General features: G+C 42.2%; 1 long non-coding RNA gene across 1 annotated transcript; it reads left to right on the plus strand.

The window, feature by feature from the left end:
• The first annotated feature begins 214 nt into the window (after positions 1-214).
• LOC146187873 (uncharacterized) lies at positions 215-7,455 on the plus strand. The gene is made up of 3 exons (XR_014707160.1): positions 215-543; positions 2,395-2,544; positions 7,367-7,455. It is a non-coding gene; the product is annotated as an uncharacterized LOC146187873 (long non-coding RNA).
• The last annotated feature ends 2,530 nt before the right edge of the window (positions 7,456-9,985 follow it).

A 9,985-nucleotide genomic window follows, 5' to 3' on the forward strand; every position in this document is an offset into this window, starting at 1 on the left:
TTTTTTAGAACTCGACTCGAGCGGTGCGCGCTGGCGGCCGCTCATCGGCACGGTCCGAAGTCACGGCTGGCCGGTGCAAGCAGAAGAGGGCTGGGAGGAACGGAATGTTGAGAGGGTCGTTGGTCCTTCGTTCCCACGCGCAGCCCATGCGAACACAACACCGCGGCGGGAATCGCGCACTGGTGGAGAGGTTCGCTGTTGCCCCTCGCCTACGCGTCTACGTGCAAGACACAACAGAAAGCATCCCCAGCTGCGCTGCTGTGCGGCCTCCTCCCGAAGCGTTCATTTCAGAGCTTGTTGAAGACGCTACAAGACTTGTGACAGCTTCTTAAACCTTTCTTTAATTTCTTCCCTCATTAATTTTCTTTTTCATTGCGCTGTGCATAATTTTCTCGTGCGCCTATACATGTCCATGTGCTCCGGTTTGTGCTTGCTACATATCAGTGAATAGCTGAGCTGTGATATGTCGCCGGAGTACGGATTACAGCAATGGCGGAATACCATCGGCATTATCGGACTCAGTGAACGCCGTCATCTTAGACCGTGAGTATATATCTTTGCAGCATGCCATTGCTTCATAATTGGTTCTATATAATCTCCCGCCAGTCCCAAATGTTCTCTTTCCGTATTCTTTTCGAAACAACTGCGCGAAGCATGACTTCAAGAACTAAGCGAATTTTCGTCCGGGTTACATGCTGGCTGCGATATGAATAGCATTTGCGCCGAAAATAGAGGAGCCGTGCGTAACAGGTGTGTATGCCACCAACACGTGACAGAACACTGCAGGCAGCCATTTGCGAAGTTTTTTGACTGTGCAGCGCGCCGCAATCAATTAGTAACCAGATACTATGCGCCCAGCTTTGTACATATATTTTGGACAGCCTCTCTTATGTGCGCAGGAAGCCATGTTCACACAGTTTTTGGATTTTGTGAAGAGTTAAGGGCAGTTTTTTGTTTTCAGATGTACAGACGAAGTTTTGAAAACTGTCCGTGCCGTCTGTGCAAGCGAATTTTACAGTGGGGCGGACATTGTGTGCGTGATGCCGCTTGATGATTAGGCTATAATCAAGTCATAATGAACCTCCACTTTTATAAGGGTTAATATCATATTGAGGAATTGAAAGCCGTGAACAGCGCAAGTGAGCCCCTTTTCAAAATTTTTTTAATCGACGCCCCCCTTCTGAGCACGCGCCTTCAGGTGAGGGCGTTATCAGAAAGCGGCGACAATAGGAGAGCGATTTCGCAGACGCGCTTCGAAGGCGGGGGAAAATAACAATACAAACAAAAAGGCACATAAGCCGTGTGTGCACTGCGTCCCTGTCACTGCAAAGTAAACAACGTGCACGCGGGACACATTGTACAAAACATTGACGGCCGGTATGAGGCAACCATATCGCCCGAAATATGTTGCTCGCGAAGCGCTCGATCACGGCGCGCACTTTCAGGCGAAATGGGACAGGCCGTCAGGTCCGCCTGTTCGGCAATTACAGCTCTTTGTACCTCACGTACCGTACCGTATGCATGAAGTGCACGCCATAGCCATCGTGCAAGAATGTTGAAACCGAAGCAGCGATCCACGTATTCTAATTCTATAGGAAATCATTTGGGAGTAGAAAAGAGCAACTTAATATGATGTGCATGGTTCTTTAATGAACGATATGTATAAATGGACTGTTGAATAGTTACAGTAATGGAGTGTTGCGCTAGAATTGTTTACGGCCGTGACCGCAATAAATATTACTCATATTGCTCTTAGGTTTAAGCTCTGGCATTGATAAGCCTATCTAAAGAACCGACTGGCAGTGACAGGTAGTTTACAGCTGTTGATCAAAAGCTAGGCCATCATGCTATTATTGCAGGCATATTTGCTTCTTTTTGTACCTCTCTTTACTAAAACTTAATTTTGTTCCCCATTCCTAGGGACGCTGCACCTCTTGCAACACTCACTGTTCAGTCGCTTTTATTCAAGGTACAAAAAGAAGGAAATGCGCATGCACTCATAGGATAACCTGTCTTTCCGTTAACAGCTGCAAATAACACGCCACTGCTCCTCGGTATCTTGGATGAAGTTTTCAATGGGGTTACCTGAGATGCCTAGCAATTGCTGTAATATTTATACCAATCACTGCAGTGAAAAAGAAAGGTAACACTGCATCGCTTTAACTGCTGCATGCACCTATAAACGAGCCTTAATTTATTGCCTATTCTTATAGACGCAGGACCTCTTGCTATAGGCTTTGTTCAGTAAGCAACCGTCTTTCATTGCTTCAATTTCTGTCTCTCCACTACTTTCTTGTTGCTCTGGGTGTGATCATTTGATTTCATTGTTCAAATCATATTGTTTTATCATGTGTGAATGATTTAGCCTGCACATACATGCTTTCATTTTTTTAGATGCGCATCGGGAGCGTTTTCTACGTAGAAATGGATCGATTGAGTTGTATCACTGGTGCGAAAACCGACAACCCCCAGAAGATGTGTGTCCTGTGGTTGGAAGGGCAATAAAGAAGAAGAAAATCAGCGGAAAAGCCTGCCTAAAAAAAGGTAGCACTGCATCACTGTAACTGCTGCATGCACCTTTAAATATGCCTTATTTTTATTGCCTATTCTTATAGACGGTGGACCTCTTTTTATTTTTCTTTTTGCAGAAAGCAACCGCCTTTCATTGCTTCAATTCCTATCTCTCCACCACTTTTTTGTTACTTCGAGTGTGATTTTATTGTTCAAATCATATTATTAAATCGCCGGTGAATAATTTCGCCTACACATACATGCTTTCATTTTTTTTTAGGTGCGCATCGAGAGTGTTTTCTACGTATAAATGGATCGATTAAGTTGTATCACTGGTGCGAAAACCAACAGTTCGGTGCCCCCAGAAGATTTGTGTCCTGTGGGTGGCAGGGGTATAAAGAAGAGGATAATCAATGGAAAAGCCTGCCTAAAAACTTACAAAGATGGCGCAAAAGCGAAATGCTGATCAGGGTTAGAGTCTGATTACTTCTGTTATCCCATTTCACTTGCTAGGTGATGTGACATATATGAGGCACCTTAGTATAATTTGTGGTATACTCACTGAAAATTGTGTAGACATTAACTTTTTTCTCGCTCAATTATTTTGAGTGACGCACGAATTGGAATAAAACGAAGTCATCCACACATCTAATGCCCATAGACATTATATGCGTGGATGAGCTCATTAACTGTGTTCCTATGTGAGCATCCAATAGTTTGTCGAATATATTAATATGTTAAAAGTTGATTTTTTTACTGTTAATCGGAGTAATACATATGCTCCATATCATAGCATTATTCGCCTGTAGTTTGTATCTGCTCTTTCCTAAATTTTGTTCTACAAAGTAAACGTGTGTCATCTCGTACGTCTATTTAACTAGCGAACAATTTGCAATCGAATCCCTTTTGTGATGTTGTTTCAGCTACAAATAATGTATGACAGTTGTGACAATATAGGTAGCTTTAGCTATAACATATAGCGCGAAAATCTTTAATATATGCGATGATATTTTTATTCACCGCATTGGCTAAACCAGCCTGTTTGAAGAGACGAAATGAAAACAAATATGGATGTCTTCGGACAGGAACAGTAATCGTGGTGCCATGACCATTTTTTTTAATTAAATTTTCATATGTAGTGGGCAAATGTCTCGACGCAAAGGAATGACCCTTAGGTTTGCCAGATGCGGCGTAGTATTCTCGAAAAAAAAAAAACGCCTATCACTAAAGCTGGAAAACGCCGTTTTGTCGTTTCAAAAAGTTGCAAGTTTGGAGGCCGGCTGGTTGCGTAAAATTTTGTCATTCATTGCTTTTTACTCACCGCGTTTGCGTAAAATTTGCTTGTATAAGAAGTATTAAAAGTGTGTTTCATTGATGCAGTTGATTTAGTAAAAAATCGCAAACTTTGCTTCAAGAACAACGCGCTACAAAAATGTTAATGTTCAACCTTACATACTGACGTGATGCGTTACGTCGTTTGCACTAAGACATTCTGTGTTTATTACGCAGGTCATATTGTTAATTTAAGGCAGAATTTGGAGACTCTAACCTTCTATGTGTGTTCCCTGTAACGCCACCAAAATTATTACGCTGGAAAGCGATTTGCTTATGATTGTAATTATAAAACTTACACATTGAAAAATCATCTTCAAAAAATATGGTATTGTTAGTGGTGGTCAAAGCTGAGAAATGGAATAATATATTAATAAACTAGATTGAATACTATTGCACCTAGCAATAAAAAAGAATGCAGGACAGAGAAAAAGTTCAGCCTTCACTTGCGTTCTGCCATGAAATTGACAGAAATAGTGAATCAATACCATTTTAAGCTATTTGCCCAGAAGCAGAAAAAGGATATATAAGCACTGACAAGGTTTTAAATTTTACTTAAGGTAAAATGTAACTAAATTCAGCAAATACTAACTTGAAGTTTTGATGCCTACTCCATAAGGGGGAGCCATATAAGCACATCTATAGAACAAAAACAGGCATTTTTATATTTCTAATATTACATTTTGCAGAATTCAATATATTTACTGACTCATATTAATAATATACTTTGCATTGTTTCCACAGATTTTGATAAAAATTGATGTTGCGGCCGTTTATTCAATTCTAATCAGTTTTCCTTATTTTAACATTTTCTTACTTTTGTCCAATTTCAAAATAATATGCAGAAACACACACAAATCTAGAGCTTCAAATTTTTTCATAAATAAAGAATGGAACCTAGATAATGTAGAGAAATAGTTTCCGTGCCAAGATATTATTGGATCTTGCAAGAATGAAGGCTGAATTTGGCCATTATCAGCACAAGCACTCGGTTTAATATTTAGTGTTATATTTTTAAACAGTATAACGCAACACTTTTCAGTCCGCGATATTTTTGAGGTACTGAAGATTTTTGAGAGGGATTTGAATGAAAATCGAAGATGATCTTTTCTTTAATTGCAGCAAATTTGCCCTTTACTGCTGTTTTCGAATTCTGAGCAATTTTGATCCGTTGTGGAGAACACACCTAGTGGTCTGGAGCTCCAGATACTGCCTGGAATTAAGAGCATGCGTCAGGAAGTGAAAACATATTTAGTGCAACCAACCTAATGCATCATATGCCAGTACATAAGGTTAAAAATGAATAATATTTTTGCAGCATAACGCTCCTGAAGCAAAGTTTGCGATTTTTTCATAACTCAACTGCAAAAACAAAACAGGTTTCTAATAGTGTTTGTAAATGTAAAACCTGCATATATTTAGTGAGTAAAACATAGTAGATGGCAAAATCATGGTATCCAAACTTGCAACATTTTGAAATGGAAAAAACAGCGTTTTCTACCACTAGAGATATACCACACAATTTTTTTTTCGAGGGAACTACGCGTATCTTGAAAAACTAAAGTTAATTCTTTTGTGTCTAGATATTCGCCCGCCACATATAAGAATTTCATTGGAAACGAAACATGGTTATGGGACCTGGATTATGTTTCTAAACTAAGGCACCCATAATACGCTGTGAGAAAGCCAATATCAAGGGCTTTTTTTAATATTCCATATTTCGAACGGTTGTGTCATCTAAGAAAATTTGAAAGCTAGGCACACCTTAGCTGTCGCCGGCCCTCACTTTCTGTTACAGCTGCAATTGCTAAGCTTAATTAATACGTTGAGTACTTTATTTTAGCCACAAATATAGCGCTATTACGTGTCAAAGAAAGGCCGCAGTGACGCGATTCCCGTAGAATTTGTAAGTGAAATCTGTTAACCTTACAAATCTACCCATATATATAATCTCTTGCAGGTTTTATTCAAGCTACATCACACCTGCTGCGCCCCATATCTTGAGCCAAGGGTTATAAATAAACCATTAGAAACATGATGGAAACCGGTGGCGCATTGCTGCAGCCACTTAGGACAGCGCAGAAAATTTTTATTGTGTACGTAGCGAAGTGAGGTTATTCGCTTCAAGTACTAAATATTCACTTTAGACAATAAGTAGGACTTAGAGTCGGTGAGCACGTTCGGAAACCCCTGTTTCAATATTTGCGGTTAGAAACCTCATGTGTACCTTTTTTTCCAGCTGCAGATAAATTCCGGGTTATGTAGATACCGTTACCAGCCCATTCGCGCACCTCGATTTTGCTGCTCACAACATGATTTTGAGCGGACAAAATAACCTGCCGCTATGATGGCTAGCCCCATGCATGAGTAAGGGTGATATGCTGGCGATGGTTGCTTCGCGTCGACCCTTTGGCGCACATGAAGGCTCGAGTTACAATGAGCGCGCCGAACTTTGCAATGTGGATAATGACTACAAAGCGGTAAGGATACAAATGAGTGGAACAGTATTTTTTAGCTGTAAAATACAAATACAGTCTTGCTGGACGAATGTGCTGGCGCGGACGAAGAAACCATAGGCAACTTGTAGGTCTAACGCTACACAGGGCTGTCAAGCCAAGCCAAGTCCTCAATTGTATTGTCCAGGAATCTGATTTCTGTATTTTCGTGGTTTCCTACTGTATCTGGCGTTCAAAATGCAGACGTGAGGGCTCTTTATCGCAAATAATCAAACGTGGTTTGTGCCGGTACTCTTCAAAGTAGCAACACCATTTATTGTGTAAGTCAATAATCAGTAATTTAGGTAAATAATGTCAATTAAGGATTCCAAACAAAACCTTTTCTGTGGCGCTCAAGGTAGCTTCCAGCAATATGTATCTGGTTTCCTTTGCCTGCCTCCAAAATGTTTTTTTTTTATCCCTTGGATCAAATTTGCTTGGACCAGCAGTATATGTGTAAAAATGATGCACCTGTGAGCTACCCGTTTAAGTGAGCTCCCGTTTAAGTGAACTACCCACAAAACCAGTCAAAAGCGTATATCAGCTAACCAGCGGCCAGTGCAGCAGTCGTGGGCTTAGATCGCTTGTGTATATTATACCTAGCCATTTAAAAAAAATGCAAATGGTCGCCGAACATTCTCTTGGTAACGATATTTAGTATAAACTGTTTGCACATCGCCGAAAGCGTAGGAGCGGCAAAAAACTAGCGCGCCTGTCATGCGGAGACAGCCGACAATCAAGCACTAATTCCTAGTGTGGGAAGAAACACTGGCTGTCTCAGCCGTATTGCTGTGGAGGCGATCAAAATGCAACAGGGCACATGCTATGCAATGTATGTGCGTCTTTCATCCTAATAAACCCAAGGCAGCTGAAACTAATCTGGAACTCATCAGTATAGTGTTTCTCATTGACCATGAATTTCGGTACATGAATTCTGGAATTTTCTACATCTTCCTAAAATAATGCACGCGATTTTATATGCCTCGTAATAGTGTTGTAAATTTTGTTTCCTCATTGTTTTTGTGCAGGTGCCTTTTGCGAAAAAGTTGGGGTGGACGATTTGGAGGCACACGCATTTATTCGCAGGTGGCTGCCTGGTTCCTGTGACAGGGGGGGTGGAAGAAAAAGGCGTTTTGCTGAAACCTTCCCTGGCGAACCAGGCATGCCACCTGTGAATGAAATTGCAGGGTCAGCCCCCTCACTACGCCTATGAGTGTGCCCTCCAGCTCCCTGGCCCCTTCCACTTCCCGAGAGCCCGCCCTGCCCTGACCAACCCTACCACTGCCCTGCTAACTGCGGCTGTGTGTGCCCTCAGCGCTGGCTAGTAACAACTGCCGTCTATAGTAACAACTGCAATAAATATTATCTCTTTGTGAACCATTCCCTTGTTTTGTGAATATCTACTGGTTGCACATGAGCGACAATTTCAATTATTATGGCCATTCCTATTTGAAAGGCCATTATTGTCCCAGCAAGTTCGATGTGCTGTCACGAATATGGCTAGAATGAAAAAGGCTGCATTTTATGGCCTGCACAGGCAGTGCCACAAAATGTGTAATCATGACATCATCAATGGTACATGAATTGAGTAGCCGGTGTACCCATAAACCATTCGATTAATATTGGTATCGACAATATGCGGCATGAATGGAGTAGCCAGTGCACCTGCAATGGCTAACCATTGGTATGATATTGGCATTGACAATGGGCCATCAATGGAATAGCTGGTATTAAACAAATATTGGTAATACAATGATGGTTTAATGCTGGACAGTATTGGCAAAAATCATGGTGCATGAATGGAAAGTCTAATATTGTGCCTACATTGGTGGCTCCAGCTTGGTTGAACACTGGACCAATCTTGGAACGAAAGATGGGCCAAGAATGGAGAATGTAGTAAAATGCCCAAATGCCAATATCAGTCAAATATTGATGCCATTCTTTTCCAGTGATGAACCATTGTTGGACCAATGCTGGTGTGCGGCTTGGGATATCTCTGAAATTATTGTTTCTAGGATAATGTCGCTATCCTCGGTTAGAGCTGAATATCTATTCTGTAGCGAGATCCTGGACTCTTCTGCCCTCCCTCTGGCCGCTAATTTGTTGATGGGTTTCTTTCTTACTAATCTGTTGCGTTCCTTTTTCAGATTTAGGCTAATTCGGGACCTCACCATCCTGTGGTCAATGCATCGCACTTTCCCGATTACCTCTACATCTTACATAAGGGCGGGGGTTTAACACAGTATGAAGTCAATTTAATTTTTAGTCCCCCCGTTAGGACTTCTCCATGTCCATTTCCGGTTCTTCCGTTTGCTGAAGAAGGTATTCATGATTCGTAAATTATTGGGTTATGCAAACTCAACTAGTTACTCCCCCCTGCTATTCCTTGAGCCAATGCCATAGTCGCCTACTGCCTGGTCTCCTGCCTGCTTTTTCCTGCCTTAGCATTGAAGTTGCCCATGAGTACAGTGTACTGCATCTTTACTTTTCGCATTGCCCATTCTACATTTTCGTAGAAGTTTTCAACTGCCTGGTCGTCATAACTACATGAGGGGGCATAGGCCTGTACAGCCTTCAGTTTATACCGCCTATTAGGCCTAATTGCGATGGCTGCCACCCTCTCATTAATACTATATAATTTATCTATATTACCCACTATATTTATTGACAAGGAGACCTACTCCTAGTTCTCGCCTCTCCGGTAAACCTGATGGCCCAGTACATGCCCATCCTTCAGAACAGTATAAGCCTCATTCTGCCTTCTAACGTCACTAATAAGCCCTATGACATCCTATTTCATACCATCTAGTTCCTCTAACAGCACTGCTACACTAGATTCACCAGCTAGGGTTCTAGCGATAAACGGTGCCAGGGTCAGTTTCCAATGGTAACCTGTCCAGCGGAGCCAGGAATTCTTAGCACCCTCGGCTGCGTCACAGGTCTGACCACCGCCGTGGTCAGTTGTTCCGTAGCCGCTGGTGACTGAGGGCCGGGGTTTTACGGAACTAATCATGCGAAGTTGCGGCCAATCACTGCACCAGGGTGACCAACTCCTGTTCTGGTAACTCCGCTGGTGTTCACCGCCATCAGGTCGCACCCCAAACCTGTTCATGCAATTCCATCGACACGCGGATTTTTTTTTTTTCCCGGTGAAAAATTTCGCTGCACCGGGATTTGAACCCCGGTCCTCTTGCATGCGAGGCGGATGTTCTACCTCTACGCCACCGCAGCAACCAAACATAAGTGGAGGTAACTCTGGCACGTAGCTTACCCACGCCACCCTTCATTTTTTTGTGCGAGCCTCGAAATCAACTGAGGTACCCTTCAGCGGAGAGATCGAGCTTTTCGAGTAGCGTTCTTTTGAGCGCGTCATATTGCCGCGAAATCTTCAACATATTATTTGTTGTTTTTAACAGCCGCCGGCATGCGGCCTTATCACTGTGATTCTGGCACGCGTATCAATTCTGCATCCCGTTATTTTTCTTACTCGTTATTGCGATACGATGCGTTATCATTTTCTTTATCGCGAACGATGTGCTGAGATCTGTCTCGAAAATTCCGATTACTTGCGTATGTTTCTACAATGTTCCAGGTTGTGCTTGTAGCATTTTGCGACGTTATCTAAATTGTTCTGAGCAGCCACTAAA

This window comes from Amblyomma maculatum, chromosome 5 (assembly GCF_055883805.1).
Source record: "Amblyomma maculatum isolate TAMU_Amacu chromosome 5, ASM5588380v1, whole genome shotgun sequence".
In the NCBI taxonomy this organism is placed as follows: domain Eukaryota; kingdom Metazoa; phylum Arthropoda; class Arachnida; order Ixodida; family Ixodidae; genus Amblyomma; species Amblyomma maculatum.